At 33.0% G+C, this 23,000-nt stretch overlaps 1 long non-coding RNA gene across 2 annotated transcripts; it reads right to left on the reverse strand.

Annotated features, from left to right (window-relative positions):
• Positions 1-692: 692 nt before the first annotated feature.
• LOC127171525 (uncharacterized) lies at positions 693-11,227 on the reverse strand. 2 transcript variants are annotated; one of them, XR_007828527.1, is made up of 4 exons: positions 11,150-11,227; positions 10,541-10,590; positions 6,238-6,305; positions 693-2,798 (listed from the first exon to the last, which is right to left on the reverse strand). It is a non-coding gene; the product is annotated as an uncharacterized LOC127171525 (long non-coding RNA). The 2 variants fall into 2 exon arrangements; XR_007828526.1 differs by lacking the exon at positions 11,150-11,227 and having other exon boundaries at positions 694-2,798; positions 10,541-11,098.
• Positions 11,228-23,000: the final 11,773 nt, after the last annotated feature.

Here is a 23,000-nt window from a genome sequence, read left to right on the forward strand (position 1 = left end):
AGAAATGTCATTTTGGGGTAAAATATATTTACTTACAACTATAATTGGAACACTACATTGTAAAAAAACAATTTGTTGAGTCAACTTAAAGTAATTAATGTTACCTGGCTGCCTAAAAATGTTATATTAAGTCAACTAAAAAAAATCATTTTCAAAAGTTCATTCAACCCAAATAAGTTTGGTCAGCTTGAAATGTTAAGTTGTACTAAGTAACATATTTGAGTTGATTCCACTTAAAATTTTAAGGCAGCTGGGTAACTTACCCAGCTTTTAAGTTTAACAAACCAAATTTTTTTGTTAAGTCAACTCAAATATCTAAGTTGTCACTTAGTACAACTTAATATTTCAAGTTGACTAAACTTATTTGGGTTGACTGAACTTGAAATTTAAAAGCAGCAGGGTAACAAACTATTTTCAACAAATTGTGTTTTCTTTTTTTGTTTGTTTGCTTGTTTGTTTGTTTGTTTGTTTTTGCAGTGTACCCTTGTGAAAAAGAAGTACGCTTAATTGTGTTGAATGTGTACAGTGGTGTACTTCAAATTGTGAAGTATATTAAAAAAAACTGTACTTGCAGATATTATAATATTAATGAATGTACAAGCCACTAAAGAGTACACTTTAATGACTATGTTTAAGTACACTTTAAAAATATACTGTAATGTCAAAATAAAAGGTATAAAACTTAAGTACATTATACACTGTTTTAATAATCTTTTGCACTTTAAAAAGTTAAGATGTGTTGATTACCATACTAAAGCACATGGAAATACTTGATTAAAATTGTAACTGTAGTAAATTCGATGTTATACCTAAGGTTAATATAATTTAAGTGTACTAACTTTTTGTGACAAAGGTCAGAATGATGTAGATTTTTGAGGCGCACTCTTGTCATAAATTAATTTATTACTGTTCCTACATAATTTGTAACAAAAAACAGTGGTAAAATATCTATTTAGGAGTCTTAGACTTTTCAACGATATATAATTTGTCATAAATAGATTATATTACAAGATTTATTTATAATAGAGTGAAGTAAACTTCACTGAAGGGACAGTTGACAGTTAAAAGGTTAAATAAATGACATACAAGTTTCAACAGAAATGGCATTAAAGTATATTTTAGTTTACCATAAATCCTAGTCGGTACATTCAGCAGTGCATTTTTACTACATTTCAATGTAATTATGAGATTATGTAAAGATGTAAAGATGTAAAAATGTAAAGATGTACTTACGTCTACTTAAAGCACTCTAAAGTAAACTTTAGCTAATTGCATTTAATATTTTTTTTTTTACTATAATACATTATTAATTTAATTGCAGTTAACATATGATTAAGTGTTTTAAAAAAAGTTGCTTCAACTTTAAAAAGTAAGTGTTTGTGCTGCCTTAAAATTTTAAGTTTAGTCAACATGAAATGCTAAGTTGTACTATGTGAAAATGTGGGTATTTGAGTTGAGTGAACTTAAAAATTTAGGGCAGCATGAAACACTTTCTTTTTTAAGTTGAATCAACTTTTTTTTATTTTATTTTTAATAGTGTGGCACATATACAGGGCATAGCCTTTCCAACAGAAAAAAATGCATTTTATTAGTTTCTTTTCAGGTGAAGAACTTAGCCACTGTGAACAAAAAAGCAAACTGTGCACGTTCACCAATCAGCTAAGCTCTGCACCCGCTCAGAACGTCATCACAAATGCAGTTGTTTTGCTGTTCAAGTATAAACACCCTAATGGAGTTCCCCTTTCTCATTCTGCTATGTCAGGTGCCCTTTTTTAAAATTTCCTCCATTTTTGTCCATTTCCTCATGAACTGCTGGTAAGGCCATGGCAGTGTGGTAATCCCTGGCAATGTGATTTTTCACTACAGTCACAAATCAGCATGCCAGGAACCCACACAGCCACAACAAGCCGGTAACCCCCGCCGTCCCACCCCAACTCCTGCTTCTCCCATGCTTGGCTTAACTCTAGGTATTTCCCTAATTATCCACTACACCCAGATAAGAAACTTGATGCAATTTTCTCTCTAAAAAGGCAAGAAAGATAAGGGTTTTGAAATAAACAGTTAACATCACTTATTGCATCCAATAAGATTAATTTGCAGTCTTTGTGAGGCAGATGTAGAGAAGAGGTGAGAAAAAGATGTAAATCTAAAAAAGTCTCATTACATCGGGGAAAAGAATGTTATCTGAAGTTGTGTAGAGTTATCTGAAGCTGTGTCAGAGTATAGTGATGTTCTGACAGCATAAAAATGTGTATTTGCATGGTACTCTGAGATTACCAGAGTATTACCTATTTGAAAAATAAGTGGTGTAGCAGTATGTGTGATTTGAATCACAGCCATGTGGGCTCATCGGGTTTCACAGTTTATCATGCAACCCGTCATTTCTGCATTTACTTGCCACCCAAGTAGCGCGAACTTGATTAAGTCGTTTTAGGAATTCATTACAGTGTAATCATGGGAAAATTTTAAAATGCCTTTGAAGGATGTTTTATGAAAACCCATTTCCTATGACGTCCTCCGTTTGGCTTTTCTCTCTGATGTTTCTCATATCTATTTTGCTTTACAATATGTGGGGAAGGAAGTGTAAAGGGTTGATGCCACATAAAACAAGGATGGGTCGAACAGACTGCATCAAATTCTTGCAAAATAAAGTGCAGTCTTGTGTGATGTGGAATCCATAAGCCTCACAAACTCCAAAGAAGGACTGTAATTCTCCAGTCTTAATGTTCCTCGCTCTTCCGAAATGTCCAGCGATCCATGCCAGGAGGATAATCGTGAAGTCCAGTGAGGTTTTTAGGCTACAAAACAACATAATATATAAATTAGAATTAAATGTCAAATTCACATCCAAAAAAATACTAATAGTAATAAGCAGTGTTGGGGGCAACGCATTACAAGTAATGCAAATTACGTTTTAAGATTCCTTTTTTCCAAGTGACTTGTAAAGTAACAAATTACTTTTAAATTTTAAAAGATCTGAATGCCAAATTCAAATTGAAAAAAAATAATAATAATAGTAATAATCAGTGTTGGGGTAACATATTACAAGTAAAGCAAGTTACACAATCAGATTACTTTTTCAAGTAACTTGTAAAGTAACAAATTACTTTCACATTTTAATAGAACTGAATGTCAAATTCAAATCTAAAATAAATAATAGTAAAAATCTATGTTGGTGTAACGCATTGCAAGTGAGTTACAACGTGAGTTACATATTCAGATTACTTTTATCAAGCAACTTGCAACAAATTACTTTTACATTTTAAAAGCGCTGAATGTCAAATTGAATCAATGTTGGGATAACGCATTACAAGTAACGTGAGTTACGTAATCAGATTACTTTTTTCAAGTAACTTGTATAGTAACAAATTACTTTTCAGTTTAAAAAATATTACAAGTAACACAAGTTACGTAATTATTTTTTTCAAGTAACTTATAAAGTAACAAATTACTTGTAAATTTTGAAAGAACAGAATGGCAATAATAAATAAAAATAAATAAAAAAACAGAATAAATAAAAAAAAAATACTAGTAATAAACAGTGTTAGAGGTAATGCATTACAAGTAACACCAGTTACGTAGTAAGTTTACTTTTTCAAGTAACTTGTAAAGTAACAACTTATTTCAAATTTTAAAAGAACTGAATGTCTAAGAACTGAATTAAATCTAAAAAAATAATAATAGTAATAATCTGTTGGAGTAATGTATTACAAGTATCAAGAGTTATGTAATCCGATTACTTTTTTTAAGTAACTTGTAAAGTAACAAATTACTTTTAAATTTTAACAGAACTGAATGTATTATTCAAATAAAAAAAAAATAATTATAGTAATAATCAGTGTTAGGGTACCGCATTATAAGTAACACAAGTTACATAATCAGATGACTTTTTCATGTAACTTGTAATGTAAGAAATAACTTTTAAATTTACAAGAAAATGTCTGAGTTACTTTTTCAAATAAGTAAATAAAGTTATTTTGTTTTTCCATTTAATCACTGACAGCTCCAGACTTTTTAATTTCACTTTTAGTGTGAAAGGGCCTTTACAGTTGTCAAAAATATAACTTGTGTTAAAAAATGAAAATGCAAGCCCAGCTCAGGTCAGGTAACATAATGCAGATTGACATTCATGCTTATTTATTTTTTCTATAAATCATATGTTTTGCTACATTTTACAAATTAAACAAACATACAAATTTAAACAAATTGTAAAATTTGTAAAATAATGACATTTTCCTGTGAAATCAGCAAAATCCTTGAATCACTTAGAAAAGTAGCACCAACCAACACTAATAACTACAATTACAGTTGTAAATCTGACTATAATGTTCACGTTTTTATTATTATAGGCTACAATTTTCATTAGCCAACACAATCTGATGAGCCAGAGTTGCTATTAGTGCTAGTAAAATATTTATGTTTATGGCTATGTTTATGTTTATGGGGTCCTGTCCCAAATTTATTATATTAATTTTTATACTGTTTATCATATAATATTTCTGTTTGACCTCCTGAGGCAGACAGCCAACATTTTCTGAAAGTTAAACGCCTCTTTGACTGATACTGATCCTTATTCTCGTTCCAGCTGAGCTCTTTTATTTCTCAGCTCTTGACAGATATTGGGGCAGTGTGCTTCATCTGTGTTGCTTTGAGTGCAGTCCAGATTGTCTTTTTGAGGACATGACCTGTGGGCTTTGTTTGATAAGAATCTGCAATACTGTAATAATGTCATTATTGTGTCTGGAGCAGACCCTGATTACAGAGGCTAATCAAACGCTGCTTCCGTTCCACTTTGTGCAGCGTAATGTGGGTGTGGAGGGGTGTGAGTGAAGAAACGGCCTTCTGTCCTCAGCAGAATAGGAGGAATATTACATTACGTGATACATTGTGCATGCGGCTGTATCCTGCTCTTCGGGTATCATTAGTATTATATTATTATTAGTGATTATAGCTTTCTGTATAGTAACTTTATTTGATACACATTTAGACTATATTTAGAAGTGACTTTAGGGAGGCATAAGATTTTAAACTGGGTTTTCCCAGCACAATCTCATGGCAATAAGTAGCTATTTTATGTCTTGGCAAATTGGTGACTAATTTGTATGAATTTTTGAATGTTTTCATATTTTTTGTGTTTATACTTGCTTATGCATAAGTGATTGTTATGTTTAGGGGATGACCTTTACACTTATTTTTTTCTAAGAATTGTGCATTTTCATGTATATATTTCATGAACATATTTCAAAATATACAAAAAAAAGTTTCACAAAAACTTTTACAAAAAGTTTCATATGTTTACAGCATATATTTAGAATATATTTAAACTCTATTTTGGTCACAAAAATGGTGTTGGTTTCCTCAACTGTGCATTCATCCTTCAAGCAAAATTCATGCAATTGCTTAGAAAAGTAATATCAAGCAAGTCTAATAACTACGCTTACAGTTGCAAATCTGAGCACAGTCCCCAGTTCCAGCTGTGTTGTAACCATTTTTTAACACTGGTTACTCTTTACCTCATATTTTGTTTAGCTGTGCAAAGTGATGCAAGAGAATTGCTTTAATGTGAGATGATTTATGAGCAATTGCATTACAGATGATTTTCACGGTTGTCAGTCACCGAGAATTTATGAAACTATAAAGCCATGTGAAAGCTGCCTGCCAATTTTACTTTTATTTGCTCCAACCACAAATTTGAACAGAAAGGTTTAGGGTCCTGGAGTACAATCTTGTTGTTCAAATGTTGCTCAAGAGACAAACAGAAGTTCTTAGTTAAATATCAAACTTCGTTTGAAAATAAATAAATTAGGGCTGTCAGTTTAACGCGTTAATTTAATTAATTAGAAAAATAGCCCGATTAAAATATTTAAAATATTTTAAATATTTTAAAGCAACGCACTGGCCCCGCCCCCAGACCTGTACGTCATCTTATATTTCATATATTTGACTGTTGACAAATATGATGCAGGGCAATAACTACATAAATGCAGTTATGCCCTAAAATTAAGATATTGGTGCAAAAAATGTCCCTGTATGTGTTTTGTCTCATATTCATATATATCAGGTATCGCACCATATCACATGGGCAGCAAGAGCAATATGACTATGACAGGTGTGCTCCATCACATGCTTAAATGTGATTTTATACAACAGTTCAGTAAATAAGAAGGTGATATTGTGTTATATTTTAAACATTACATTATGTGTTTTGCTCAATTTTGCAGAGAACATTAACTTTACCTTTGAAGCCATAGCAGAATGGTTGCACATCTCTGAGCAGCACAGCGGTGTTTAGTTTCTGAACGAATCTGCGTTTTGAACAAATCGTGAATGACACATTAAGACATTTTACACAATAAATTTTATGTCAAATAAAATATTTATTTTTACAACTACAATTTGTAATGTCTACTTGGTACTTTCTCATTTGACACAAAAATAGCTTTAAATAATCTTTTGTGGGTATTTTCACAGTCAAATTTATTTTTCGATTAATATGCAATTAATTAGATTAATTAATCAACACATCATGTAATTAATTAAATTAAAAATCAACTGACAGCCCTAAAATAAATAAATAAATAAATGAAAATAAGTACATTATTATTATTATTATTATTATTATTATTAAATAAATTCACAAAAAATGAATGATTGTTGACTATATTATAGATACATAAAACATTTCAATATTTGAGTTCACACTGCAAACTTAATTTCAATTTCAATAATATTTTGTAAAATTTGAGCACAGTTTAAGGCGTGTAATTACTAGGGTCTTTTTACAAAATTCAAGAAATCTCATTTGTGATTTTTGTGATATTCCAGTAATTTAGTTAAAAATGTTTTAGTCTGTTCCTCATACAAAACTGCAATAAAAAGTGTAGGATTTCCTTTAAATCTGTTTTCCCTCAGAAAATGCTTGTAAATTTCACAAATAATTACAAAGAAAAGGCAATGAACACATTAAAGTATCGCATGAAATTCTGAATTAAAAAGACTAAAGTAGTATTTTCTTAAACTTTGTTATATTTACAACTTTGAAAAGTAATTTTTTATATACATATGTACATATTATATGTCTTCAGAAGAATTACAATATAGTAAACTATACTAAACTAAAATATTTTTCTGATTTGTTTTCTTCTTCCTCCTCTTCTTCTTCTTCTTCAGCATTGTGAAATGTTATAGGTCAAAGAGCGACAAAAATTCTCATTTGTGTTCTACACTCTTAGAAATAAAGGTTCTTTATTGGCATTAATGGTTCTATGAAGAACCTTGAACATCCATGGAACCTTTCAAATGCACAGAAGGTTCTTTATAGTCAAAAAAGGTTCTTTAGATTTTTAAAATGTTTTTAAAATGGTTCTTTTTTTTTAGAACTGTTCACTGAAAGGTTCTTTGGGGAACGAAAATTGGTTCTTCAATGGAATCACTGCAAAAATACCCTTTTGGAACCTTTGTTTCTAGGACTGTACATTAAAAAATAATAATAATAGCAAGTTATTTTTTGGGTAAATGATTTCCTTCTATTTCTGACCTACTTGTCTTTTCGATTTTAAACATAAGTCTCCTCCATCCAGCATTTGTTCATAAAAGAGACACAAACTGGGCCCCTAAACATCTCACTCATGACCTCCACACGTTATCCTTTGTTTCCCTGCTGTTTTTCTGCCTTTCAGCGGCCCTCACTACCGTCACCGAAGGTTTTTCTGATGGTCTGTCCTGGGAATTAATGACTGCTAATGAACAAGGGGGGGCCAAGGCCAAAGCAAAGTGGTAGGAAATGATCTGAGAAATTACAGTTCCTGTCTCTCGGTGCCTCCATTACCAGCATGAACGTGCACCCTCTGCACTCTCTGTACAGGGAAATAACACTGATCCTCCCCCATCAAGCCCACTCATCCTGAACACATAACAGCCCAGACCCCTCACTCACTCAACCCCAGTCTAACCTTATCATGTGAGAGAGCTGAGATTAGAGGACTTGGCCCCTTGTTCAAAGCAGAAAAACAACATTGCCTCTCTGGCCACGAGTCAAGGGTGCTAGTTTAAATTAGAGCACAGCCTTTCACACTTGACATTTAGTGTGGCACAGTATATCTTCACCTTATTTCCACCTCGCCCCCTCCTGAAAGTCCACACCCCCCCTGAGTCTTATTAACACACACAGACTGTGTTTAGTTTGGACTGGATTACTCATTAGACTGCTTAAATCAGCATGACTTCATAATGGTTTTATGTTCTCTAAGAGGTAGGTAAAGTCTTTGCAGTCGCTGCTGTGAGTTTTAACTGTTGGTGGGATGCCACCCATGCAAGGCTACGTCTTAAAGGGTGCGGCTGGTCCGGACATTGTCACCATCAGAACTGATTTCTTTTCTTAGAGCTGAGATTTATTCTAAATGTTTGTTTTTTAGATGCTGGTGTTCTATTTCTGCTGTCTCTTGTGAAAAAGAAGTGCACTTAATCGCATTGAATGTGCACTTGTAGGGTACTTAAAATCTTAAAAGTATATATTTATAAAAATGTACTTCAAAATAATATATCAGTGAAATATAAGGCCATTTTGGTGTATTTTTAGGAGGAGTACATTATTGTGACTAAAATGCACTTTGTAATAATGTCAAATTAATGTCAAAGTACACTTCCAGTCAATGGATTTTGGACAGTAAGATTTTTTATCTTTTAAGTTTTTTGTTTTTTTTTAAGAAGACTCTTCTTCTCACCAAGCCTGCATTTATTTGATCCAAAATACAGTAAAACAGTAATATATATATATATATATATATATATACACATGTTTTTTTTTTGTTTGTTTGTTTGTTTACTATTTAAAAGAAGTGTTTTCTATTTGAATAATGTGATGTAATTTCTTCCTGTGATCAAAGCTGAATTTTCAGAATCATTACTCCTGTCTTCAGTGTCAAATGATCCTTCAGAAATCATTCTAATATGCTGATTTGCTGTTCAGGATATATTTTTATTAATATTATTATCAATATTTAAAACAGCTGAGGAAATTTCAGGATTCCTTTATGAATAGAATGATCCAAATATCAGCATTTATCTGAAATAAAAGTCTTTTGTATAATTACGCACTATACCATGTAAAATATTGGAATCAGTATATATATAATTATTTTTTATATATATTCAAATTATACCGAAATATATATATAATATATAATTATAAGAAATTATACAAATTTATACTTTTATTTAGCAAGGATAATTTAAATTGTTCAAAAGTGATGATGAAGACACATATCATGTTACAAAAGATTTCTATTTCAGATAAATGTTGTTCTTCTGAATTTTATATTCATTAAAGAAACCTGAAAAAAAATCTACTCAGCTGTTTTCAACATAATAACTATATTAATAATTAATAACAATATTAATAAATTAACATAAATTAATAAATGAGCAGCAAATCAGAATATTAGAATGATTTCTGTCGGATCATGTGACTGGAGTAATGATGCTAAAAATTCAGCTTTGAAATCACAGGAATAAATTTCATTTTAAAATATATTCAAATAGAAATCATTTATTTTAAATAGTAAAAATATTTCAAAATGTTACTGCTTTTGCTGTACAATCACATAAATTTGGATCAAATAAATGAAGGCTTGGTTAAGCAGAAGAGACTTCTTTTTAAAACAAAACTGTAAAAACTTTTGACTGGTAGTGTACATTTTAAATATTTTAAATATTTTAGGTTTTATAATGTTTTAAAGAAGGGCACTTATTTAGTACTTGATTATAATTTTAACTGTAGTCTGTTATTTAAATATACCTTGTAATGTAATATTATGTAATGTAATTAAAGTAATAAAAAAGCAACGTCATCATTAAAATGTGTATTTACAGATATCTTTAATTACATACAAGTATTAATTAGTTTAGTTCACCAAGTCAGTAGATTTGACAGTAAGCTTAATAAAAGTAAACATGAAATTACATACTTAAGTCATACTTAAGTGATTCACTGGAAAGTTTGGCTAACTGCATTTAATCACACATCACACTGAAATAGTAGATGCTTATAATAAGATTTGGCAGTACATTAAAAAAAAACCTGACAACATTATCAGAAGACATAAAGAATATGTCATAAAATCCCAAAGAAAATGTTCTTAGAAGACATTTATTGTTCTTTTTAACTTAAATGTTTCTCTTAAAACCCTTTATGTGAAATCAAAATCAACACAAACTAGAAAATGATGAACATACAGAAAGAATATAGTGTTATAGAGAACATGCATTTCATAAGTGGGATTTGAGTTCACATTTGACTGCAAACTATTAGTATCTTGAGTACATTTTAAGATCTCACTGGAATCTTTGATGACATTAATACTGGCTTTTTCCCGTAGGAGAGAAATATAAGCAGCATGAAACTTAAGAAAACATCTCAGTTTGCTCTCAAAATCAGTTCTAACAAGCAACTAACTAACAGTTTGTCCTTTTACTTTCCTCCGAGGTCTAACTGAGTGCAAAAATAACCTCTGAGGACATCATAAAAAACAGGAGTCCTTACCTTTTTGTAGCCTCTTTCAGCTTCTCCGGGATCAAAGTAGAACAGACTGCCTAACAGAGACAAACGAGAAGAGCGGATCGTAGAATCCGAAGGAAACTCCCCACTGTTTACCCCTGACTGGCTCGGCCAGTCTTCAACATCATCCCTTCATACCGCTCATTATAGCTTCAGCCCACTCCGGTTTCACAGAGACGCTCCAGCATCCAGCAGTGAATGACTCTGTGTGTGTGAGTGTGTGTGTGTGTGCTGAAAGAAACTGGCAGTAATCCTGTAAAAAGTTCCTCAACTCTGAGCCTTACTGTAATCAAATGCGAGGCTCATAAAGGAGAACATGAGCTTTACTCATCGCTGCTTTTGCTGCCAGTCCCACCCTTTTGTCTGCTGAATGCCAAGCATTGCTGCTCTGTGCTAGTCTGCATTTCTCCCTCCGAAGGTTAAAGTTATTTAAACAAAGCCCTAATCTTAAGTAATAAACTTTATCTTGCACCATTTATGCAACAGATATATGATACATCATGCTACTTGTTGACAAAAAGTGTGCTATTAACTTTCTAAATGATGAAATGTACAATTTATGTCTCCAATAGATCCAATATCCAATAGATTTACCTTGAAGGAGAGACCAGCATGTCGTAGCAACACCCTGGGAATCATCCAAAGCGCCATAACATTTTAGAAAGCTTTAAAGTCTAGTTGGTGTTATTGTAGTACACTTGGAGTCCAGAGTGTGACGAAAAACTAGCAGGAGCCTGAAGCCTAATCATGTGTGTAATGTGTAACCTGAGCGTTTTGCCTTCACCATCTCGTTCTTTTATGTAGTCATTGTGTGGATCTTAATCCTGTGCACAGAGAGTAATGAGAGCTTTGGACACAGAGTAACATCATATCCTGTTGTGTTCGCAGAATACTCTGACAGAGGATTCATTACACGTTCTGCCTCAGAGCTCAGTTCATCACCTGAATACAGTGCAGTGGATCACAATAGAGCCAGTGTATGGGTGTTTTACAAATATCACACAGCTTGCTTGCCCATGTACAGTGCGTCCATGGTCATAGGGTGTTGCTATATAGTTACTAGGGTGGTTTCTAGATGCTTGCATACTGGCCAATTGGAAAGACCTCATTCCCAAGTCTCTGTGGTATTCTTGTTTATGCATGTGGCTAGATAATGGGAATTGTTTACCCATTTTATCATTGTGAAAATCAGACAGTTTAGAAAAGTAATAAAGCACCACTTCTCAATAAAGATGTCAAATTTGAAGTGTCATTCATATATGTAGCACAAACATGCAGGATTTGTTTAGCATTGAATATCACCACAATTTTAAATCTAAGTGGGTCAATAAATAAAGAAATGCAAAAAAATAAAAAATAAATAAATTTAAATTTAAATTTTATTTTAGTATTTTCAATTATTTTTATGTAGGTTTCGCATGGTTTGAAAATAATTATGTATAATTTTCAGCAAAAAAAAAAAATCATATGACACTTTAGCATCAATAAAATAATAATAATAATAATAATAATTAGTAGTAGTAGTAGTATTTTTATTATCATTATTGATGCTAAAGTGTCATAAAAAAATACTTTTACAAATGTAATCTAAAATGAATGTGCCATGTTTTAGTATTTCCACTTATTTCACTTAGTTTAGTATTGTATGGTTTTAAAAATAATTTTGTATAATATCAGCAATAATAATAACACAAATAAAATATTATGATACTTTAGCATCGATAATAATAATAAATAATAATTATTATTATTGATGGCTAGTGTCATATGGTAACCATCAAGTCATATACATTAAATATTAAATAATATATTATAATATAATAATAATAATAATAATAATAATAATAATAACATATTAAATATATAAATAAAAATCTAAATATATTAAATAAGCTTTAAATATTTTTTAAACGTATTTAGTTGTTAGTTTAAAAAAGTTCAAAAAGATAATACATACCTTTTATAAATGTCATGATTATGAATACATAAATAATGAATATAAATCACATTTTTGGAGTGTTGTACCATATGAAATTCCTTGCCTTAAAAAAAGGTCAAATTATGTGATAATATATCAGAGAGTTATTGACAATAGCACAATAATGATGATAAAACTCTGTCAAACTACTTCTTCATTTTAAACTAATTTAATTCTATTGCATTTTTGTTCATTATGTCTTCAAGACAGTTGCATCACCCTGAAATCACACCAAAAAATACCAAAGTTTATTCAGAAATTAAAATATTTTGATAATAGCAGTGTCGAACGAAGACAAAGGTCAAAGATAAAATCTTTATTATATTCCACAGGTAAATGCAAAACAGGTAAATCCACAGCAGGAGGGTAAAACCATGCATACATTGACGAGACCGGATGACAAACACTGAACTGAATGTAATTATTAATAATAGTATTAAAGTGTATTAAGTGTAAAGTTTAAAGTGTATTGTAACTGTGATGACAGTAACTGTATTAAAGACAGGTGAACACAATAAACATAATTAAGGCACAGGTGATACAAGGATAACTAATGATTAATTGAGGACAGGAAACAGGAACAACCAAATATGGGCACAAGAGGGAGAAACCAACATAAACAGTCCACAAGGGTGTGACAAGCAGAGCTGTATTTATGGCATTGTATGAATTGTATTTTGTATGTAGCCCATTTTTAGATAAATTGACAACACCAGTCAGAAAGAAAATGAACGTCATGTTATATAATGTGTCAGTTTTTCAAATTGTTACGTTATGAAATGATTCACAGTGCAATTTGTTATTCAATGCATTGTTAAAATGTGTATTTATCATGCATTAGAGTAAACGTCTATGGTGTGTTTTTTTATTTCAGGTCAACTACCTTTGAGTAAGTTAAAGGTGACATATCATAAAATTATTTTTCCATGTTTAAGTGCTATAATCAGGTCCCTGGTTAATTTTGGAAAGCTTTTCTCTGCTAAAATCAAGCCGCTCAGATTTCACTCCCCCCATGATGTAGAAAGAGGATCTTATCACAATATCACTGCCCCTTAATCTGCACATTTCCACCATCATTTTGTTTTCGCAAGTGACAATGGTGTAGCGATTCTAAAGCCATGGTGAAAGTTAGAGGAAAGCATGCTAACTGTTCAGTCGTTGGCTGCACAGACAAGCACAGAATACTATTTAGAGTCCCAGCCTCAGAGTCAAGAGAGCAGTGGATTTATTAATTTTTTTACTGTATATTATGCTGCTGCCACACAGATCTAATATAAACATGTGATTTCCTTCCAAGCTGTTTACTTTTACAGACATAACCGACTGTTGCAGTTCCTGTGTTTTTTACATAAACTTGTGCGTTTTTTGACCATTTAAGTGCAATAAGACGTGAAAGAGAACTTAGTTTAGTACTAACATGCCACGTTACAGCCGCTTTTTGTGTGCGTGCTTCGAATGTGTGCACTCAGAAAACCCTATCAGAAGTTTAAACAAATATGGCTTTAAAACGCATGATTTCAGCGCAATAAACATGATAATCAAAACCAAACAGATGTTTTTTTTAGCAGAGTATCTTGAGGGATAAGCTGTAAAGGCACATCTCTATTCTGGAAAAGGGGGCGGGGAGCAGCAGCTCATTTGCATTTAAAGAGACATGCATGAAAACAGCGTGTTTTTGCCTCCACTCAAAATAGGCATTTTCAAAATTATATAACAAAAGATCTGTGGGGTATTTTAAGCTGAAACTTCACAGACACATTCAGGGTACACCTGAGGCTTATATAACATCTTGTAAAAAGGGACATAGTAGACCAATTATCGGTTTGTAAACATTCGGGATGCGCGCATCATGGTTGCAGAAAACGGGAGACATAACCATTACACGGATACTGTACAAAATAGTTAGATTTGAAAAGATTATAGATTTAAACGTCTGCATTTAGCTTCAAATTGCGTCTTTGACAGTATTCTATAAAAATGATTTGCATTCCGATTTTGGCATCAAAAGGCACAAAAAGGCTGCAAGTGACGTAACTCTGACATCTACTCCAAATTGCTCTATAGGTCTCCATTAAGCTGTCGACATGTTTAGATAGCCTAGCTAAACAATAAAAACACATTTGGTTTATTGGCACACACATTTGAATGAAACTCTATCGCCCCCTTGAGTACTGGAGTTTGTTACCGCCACTGTGTTAAAAGGTTCATTTAACAGAGCTATATGACTCATAGTCATACATTTATATTAGAAGATAACACAACACTGGTGCTTACCACTCTTAATCACATTCAAATCCAAAAGCTGATTTAGTTAAAAAGACATCCACAATGAATAAGGAAAACCTTGACCTAGTGACTTAATCAGATCAGAGAATGGAGAATGGGGCGCCTGACGCCTCCGTGTCGTCCTCTAAATTGGGCTTTATGAGTTTGCATTGTGCTGTTTGTGCATTAATCTTACCCCACAACAATTCAATGAGCGATTTGTTGCCGTGTCCTATGTGACACAATGCGTCTCATTCACCGCCCGCTCGCTGTGTGGGAAGTTCGGGCCACTCTCTGTCTCTCTCTCTAACTGTCCTGAGCGAGTACCAGGCAAATAGTTCCTTTCATTCTTTATACCAGATGCATCAAACATTCATTGTTATTTCAGTTACATTTGTGTATAAGATGTTTATCACACACACGGATTTAATCACCATTGTTTAGAAAGGCAAGGTCTGATGAGTAAACTCCGGTGTCATTGATTATGAACAAAAGACTATGGTTGTTTGTTTGCCACTGGAATAAATCTCCTTCTAATAAACCAATAGTATCTCCAAAGCACAATGAAAACTTGGCAATGCATTCCTTTAAGTTGATGACTTCAAACGTCTGGTATTCCCATCCTGCCACTGCCACAGACGGAGGGCAGACCAGTGGGCGTCTTCCAGAAGGAGCTGCACCCAACGCCAGACCATGTAAGGCCAGCCAACGTGCCCAAAAATAAATATCAAAGATCACTGGGAGAGGGTGGGAGAAAGGGATGTAGAAGGAGAGAAAGAAACAGAGCTTCGCAGATGTTTTCAACTCGTCAGGCACGCCGCCGCTGCCGCCGCTCGGCCGTGTATGCGGTCCATATGTGCTTCTGGCTGTATGTGGAGGATCACAGAGCATTTCTGTCTGTCTGCGTGCAGCAAAACCCCAGTGCAATTAATGGGATCGCCCCACTCCACCGCCACTTTGCTCTTCTGCTTTGATAGGCCATGTGGGCCGCCTACTTTAATGTAGTTAGTCTGACCTTCCTGCAATTTCAACACTTAGCACATTAAAATAACAAAGTCCAGATGTCTGATTAACGGGAGCCACCAGCCGCTTTCAACCTTTGCACTCTGTTCCGCTGAAAACACGCAATACAGTTAATTGCTGGAAAATATGGTGCTTCCAAAGAATGATGGTGACATAGAAGTGACTATTATCCCATAAAGTGAAGTCAGTTCAATTGGCATGCAATACAGTATCTATAAACTGTTGGCTAATCTTTCATTCAAGTACAATTAATGTACAGTCATGGCCAAAAATATCAGCACCCTTGCAATTCTGACTGTTCTTTCAAAAAATTGTTGCAGTTGCAAATGTTTTGGTACTCTCCACAGGTGTTCTATGGGGTTAAGATCTGGACTCATTGCTGGCCATTTCAGAACTCTCCAGCACTTTGTTTGTAACCATTTTTGAGTGTTTTTTGAAGTGTGTTTCGGGTCATTGTCCTGCTGGAAGACCCATGACCTTTGGTTAAGACGCAGCTTCCTTTAGCATCCCTTTCAAGGGATAGTGCGACACTGTTGTACCCTGTGTCTGCAGATCAGCTTGAGTTTGTTTGGGAGTTAATCAGGGTTCATTATCCGCCATTCGAACAAACCAGGGAGGTTAGCTACAGTGCCATGGGCTGTAAACCTCTTGAACCTCTTGATGATATTGCATACAGTGGACACAGGAACAACACAGGATCTCTGGAGTTGGACTTGTAGCCTTGAGATTGTCCATGTTTTTTCTGAATTTTTTTTCTCTCAAATCCACAGACAATTCTTTACACTTCTTTCTTTTCTCCATGCTCAGTGTGACACACGACACAAAGGTTGAGTCAACTTTTCTCCATTTTAACTGGTTGCAAGTGTGATTACTATATTGCCCACACCTGTTACTTACCACAGGAGTGTCTAAATACAAATTACAAGAGCATCACATGCTTGAAAAGCAATTATTTCTTATTTTGACAAGGTGCCAATAATTTTGTCCAGTCCGTTTTTGAGTTCTGTGTGAAATTTTATCAAGTTCGACTTTTCTTCTCTGATTTTTTTGTGTTGTTGCAGTGCAAACAAAAACAATAAGCATGTGTATACCAAAACATTTGCAATTGAAACAATTTTCTGAGAGAAATGTTGCCTTTTCTGACAGAATTGCAAGGGTGCTGATATTTTTGGCCATGACTGTATGTAAGGAAAACATTGCTTTAGGGTGATTTATATGCAAACTACCATGTATGGTCAGTTATGAAAAATAAGTGTGCTTAATTGTATTGAATGTGCATTTATAGTTTACTTCAAATCTTGAAAGTATATTTTCAAAAATACTTGGAGTTACACTGTAAAAAACTATTTGTTTAGTCAACTTAAAATAATTTGTTACCTGGCTTTTTTGAGTCAACTCAAAAAAGTTTAGTCAACTTGAAATGTTAAGTTGTACTAAGTGACAACTTAGATATTTGAGTTGATTTAAAGATTTTAAGGGTTTCACCAGGGTTTGCAGGGTCAGAAAGCTTGGATTTCGTCAAAATATCTTAATTTGTGTTCTGAAGACTGAAGATGAAGAAAGGTTTTACAGGTTTAGAACGACATGAGGGTGAGTAATTAATGACAGAATTTTCATTTTTGGGTGAACTATCCCTTTAAGCACTGTCTCACCCCCTTATTATAGCCTATTACACAAGCTATTCCATATGTCTCCTCAGCCAGGCTGAGGACAAATGGGGCCTGGTCAGGGTGTTCTTGAATGCATTATCACAGTCTTCTGAGTTGTCACTGTATGTGAATGCATGACATCCTCTCCTTCCCCTCCTGTGCACGTGGGAATATGAGTGCCTGAAATAAACTCATAGGGCCATCTAGTGTTCAATATTGAAATTACTTCTGTAAGACAAATCTTGTTCTCATCGAAAAAAGTAAGTCTAGTGACTGTAAAAAAAAGTTTATGATGCACAGTAGGATCTTTCTTAGATAAAAGAGCATTTAAAGGAACTTTTGTCATAATTTACTTAACCTCGTGATTTCAGAAAATAAAAATTAGGCCATTCAGCATCTATTAATAATTAATAATGTGGATATTAGACGAAAAAACACAAGAAAAAAACACATAATCTAATTTTATACAGGGATATATATGTATATTCATTCATTTATCCCTCCCTACCTATACTCCAGAAAGCTAAATATATAATATGTTTTTGTGACACATTATCAAAGCAATTATTTGAATGTCTGTATAGTTTGTGCTTATAGTGCATTTCAAATTTTTAAAACTAAACCAGCGTCTGACCGCGCTTTTAGGAAGATTCTATATGATGATACAGTTGAAACACCAACGTTCTAATTCAAAGCAGTTCGCACGATCGCATGTACAGTATTCCTCGTACGACCGTTTTGGAGATATTTTTCAATAATTTTCATGTAGAGTATTTATTATTATTATTACTATTTTTTTTATTTATTTATTTATTTATTTATTTATTTTAGGTCTCGTTAAATATCAACTTAACAACTGTATTCGAAGATGAATCTGGACAGGAACCAACTCAAAGAAATATGAAGTTAAGTTATTCAGATCTTTCTGTATTTTGGATGTTTGATACTTGTTTTGGTACAGTTCACTTGAGTAAGTAATGGGTCAAATATTAATAAACATAAAGGGACTATTATAGAAAAAAAGATTCATTAAATTTTACATTGTCATGCAGTGTGTGCATATGATATCCTAACAGAAAACTCAAAAGCTCAAGAGGGAGATCCTGTATTTTCATTCCACTGCTTGATTGTAGCAAGAGGAAACAGTGAGGTAAAATAAAACTCTAGGGTTGGGTGAATGCCAGCACAGGTGAGTAAAGTTTATCAAGCATCTCTACTGTACTGTACAACCTGTACTGTTTATCTTTTATCATTCATTACTGTAGTAACTGCCTTCATGTTGCGAGAGGAAACACTACTAGTCAACTGAGGTATAATAAAACTGTGGTAATTGCTACATGTAGATAAAAAAAAAAAAAGAACAGGTCAGATCTTAAAACTCACCTGTAAAAGCACAGGTGAGTAACATTTATCAAGGATCTCCACTACAACCTGTAGTTTAAAATGAAAGCTACTGTATATTATATACACTATTACAGTAACATAAGAGTGTTCACTGAATGCATGTTGCGAGAGGAAACATAGCCAGTCAACTGAGGTAAAATAAACTCTAGTAAATGCCAGATTAAAATATAAACTCACACATAGTATCTTAAAGCATCTTTATTCTCGTTTGCATTTGATCATATTTGTCATTCTTTCAGTAGAAATAATAGTGAAGACCACTGCCTGATATTGTAATTTGAAGAGACATATACTGTAGAAGCCTGTCCATTGAGGTAAAAAATAAAGTCTGGTAAATCCCAGATTAAGAAAATCACAGGTGAGTAATATTTTTTAAACGTTTTTGGTGAATGCCAGAGTTCAGATATATTTGCTGTCTGATATAATACCTGTATTTGGATTGATACTCTATATCTTTTTGTCATTTATTACAATGGGGTGGTCAATAATACCTGGATGTTACATAAGGAAACCCTGCCAGTGAAGTGAGATAAAATAAACTCTGGTGAATGGAAGATTAAAAATAAAAAGCTCAGGTCAATTATACTGATAAAGAATTTCCGCTCTCTGTTGTCATTCCCCACAATAGGGATGTTCACTGCTGGAAAGTACAAGAGGAAATGTAGTCTGTGCTTTGAGGTACAATAAAACTCTGGTAAGAGTCAGATTAAAAATAAAAAGCGTTTTAAGCAATATTTCGAAACATCTTTGTTCTCTATTGTAAAACCTGTAGTTGATAATTGATACTTGTATATATTTTCTCACTCACAAGGATAGCAACTGTCTGGATGTTGCAAGAGGAAATGCAGCCTGTGTGAAACTGCCATTAAAAGGTGGTAGTGTTGAAGTGTGAGGAACCACCATATGACCCAACCATCCATTGTACTATCCACCGGTGAACCTCCTTTTTGAAATGCTGTAAAGCAGCCCTGATCCTTCCAAAACGTTGGACTATAACAGGAATGCTCTGGGTCATGCAGGATGTTCTGCTCCACTAGACCTCATCGGACTGTCTTTCTTTGTCAGATCTGTCAAAAGACAGGCTAAAAATTGCATCCAGGCAGCTAAAGGAATACACATAACTTGATACTAGAATTTGGTTTATTTGAATGATGTAAATGCTATTTTCTGTGCATATGCAAACTGTTCCTTAAATGTTTAAGATGTGTTAAGATTAACTTCAGTGGGATTGACTCCTGACTGTACATGAAAGTTTTTCAGACCGATTGAATCATCAGTCTGATTAATAATTAGATTATTAGATTATTATGTTAAATTTTAATGTCGACAGTGACAGGCCAAATGCATGAACCTGAAATTTAAATGCTTCATCTGTAACGTTTTACAATAATTTCATTTATTAATCCTGGTAATGTTAATTTCAGCATTAACTAGTTCATTATTAAAATCACAAGTTGTGTTTGTAAACATTCGTTAATGCGCTGTGAGCTAACATGAGCTATTAACAACTGTATTTTTATTAGCTGACATTAACAAAGATTAATACATAATAAATGTATTGTTCATTCTTCATTCATGTTAGTTAATGCATTAACTAATGTTAACAAATGACACCTTATTATAAAGTGTTACTGCCTATAAAACATGTTTCAGTGACAGTGTCTCTCTTTCAGATTCTGTTAACCTCTTTAAAAGAAATTACACGGTTTATTGTTGTTTACACAGTAAAAAAATGCCAGTGCATTAAGAAAAAAAAGTAGATATTAACAGAAATTTTGTAATCACATTTCTTTGTCACATTACTTCTAAATGTGGTGTCAACCATACAGTTTTTATATGATGCTTATACCAAACTGTATTAAACATGCCTGTAACTGTGCTGAAGCTTTTAGCTGGTATGTTTTTAACATTAAAATCATATGACACATATGAAACACAAAAACCTTTTAGTGATTCCAGTGTAAGGTTTCTATAGCTTTGTGGCAAGTGTGGGTGATCTAAGATTATTGCAGCATAATATTTTAATGATTGTAACAACTACAATGTAAAAAACTATTTGTTGAGTCAACTCAAAATAATTTGTTACCCGCTGCCTTAAAATTTTAAGTTCAGTCAACTCAAAAAAAAAGGTTTATTCAACTTGAAATGTTAAGTTATACTAAGTGACAACTTAGATATGAGTTGATTCAACTTTCAGGCAGCTGGGTTTACTTACCCAGCTTTTAAGTTTAACAAAGTGTTAAGTTGTCTCTTAAGTGTTAAGTTGTGTTTTTTGTTTTTTACAGTGTAGTAGGCTAATATTAAGACAGAATTTTCAAGTTAGTTTTTCAGATGTATTTATTTGTTTATTTATTTTTTTACAGGGTAATATCACCATAGAGTGCCTTTCAACCCTCACAATACTATTTTTTTTAAGTCTTAATTTCCCATTCACTTTTTGTCATGTCATAAATAGTAGACACTCAAGTATTATAGAAACATATTAGCTGAGCTCCCACACATTTTTTTTTTTTTAAATAATTAAAAGCCATTATTCGAAACATAAACCATAAAATATGTCCACCCTGTTATGGACATATATATATATATTACTGTTAAATACATTTTCATTGCAATTAAGACGCAAATTATATTTTCTGCAAGGTATAAAGTCCCTTTCCTATACAGGGTTATTTGTTTGCTTTCAAATTATGAATACATAACAGATTTTATGTAAACCATGTGTTTTTAAAGAAACTCATACAATTTGTACATGTATTTTTCCTTATTTGGAGAAAACTGTGATATTTGGATGCAGTTTTTGGTTTGCATGTTATTGCCCCTACATCTAGCTATTGAACACACTGGATTATATAGATATGATTGAATTATTATGTAGAATATTATTTTAAAATATCAAGATGACAGGGTGGACCAGCACACGACGGGGTGGACACATAAAGCAGAACACACAAAGCATGACAAAATATGAAACTGAAACATTTATTCAACTTTGAAAAAAATAATATAATAATAATTAAAAATAAGTTCATTTTAGTTATACTATGTCCACCCTGTCATGGGTATGTCCACCCTATCAAGTCTAAGTGGCCGACAGGGTGGACATTTTGAGCTTCAATTAGCATATTAGCTTACAACAAACTGTGACTAGCTTAATAGTTAGTCTGGTTATTGAAGAGAATTTGGTGTATTTAAACGTACATATTATGAAAATACGGTATTCTAATCCTTTGCAGCATATTTTATGCTGATAGGATGGACATGTTAAGCTTAGGAAAAGCAAGTAAGCAAACTCATACGAAGAAAATGTGTCAATTTAAAAGTCACCAACTTTCTTCAGCCGTCAAAAAATTCCCACCACTTAAGAGACAAAATATCTGTTGTCCTGATGTCACTAAAGGGGATGGCCTTTTCTTAAGGGGGCGGATTCCCCAATATGACAGGGTGGACATCCATTCAAGGGACAAGGACAAACTCTTCTTTTTTATTAAATAAACATATCATTTTTATCACCAAATGGCCAATACACTCAAATTGAGTACTCTCTTATTTAACAAAATATTAGTAGGAGAACAAAATTTTAAAATGGTATTATTTTGACTATATTCTACTCTTATTCAAATTTAATGAACAGTGCATTGGGACATAGCAAAATAACAGGTATCCTCTTACACAAAACTTTAAAAAAAAATCTAGAAATTGTATCTAAAAAGCCAAGTAATATGAATATAAAAACTTATCTTTTTATGTTTAATTAACATGTCGGTGCGATAGACTTGTGGACGGTGCGCTGTAATACAGCGCCATTGCGCTACAGGCGTCCCGAGTTCGAATCCCGACTCGAGGACTTTTCCCGATCCAGCCCCCTATCTCTCTCCAACTTTGCTTCCTGTCTATACTGATCTGTCCTGTCTTAATAAAGGCTTAAAATGCCAAAATAGTGTCATGGCAAATTAGTTACTTATGTACAGGACACCAAAAGGCACCCTACCACAACATGGTTTGCTTTGTAGATGTAGAATATGTTTCAACAACTGCTTAAATGCTATGTCAATAACTAATGACAATAATTTTAGATTGACTTACAGTTAACTAGGGTTTCACTTGTATTTTTACATCGTTTTCC

The sequence above is a fragment of the Labeo rohita genome, chromosome 10, assembly GCF_022985175.1.
Source record: "Labeo rohita strain BAU-BD-2019 chromosome 10, IGBB_LRoh.1.0, whole genome shotgun sequence".
NCBI classification, from domain to species: Eukaryota; Metazoa; Chordata; class Actinopteri; order Cypriniformes; family Cyprinidae; genus Labeo; species Labeo rohita.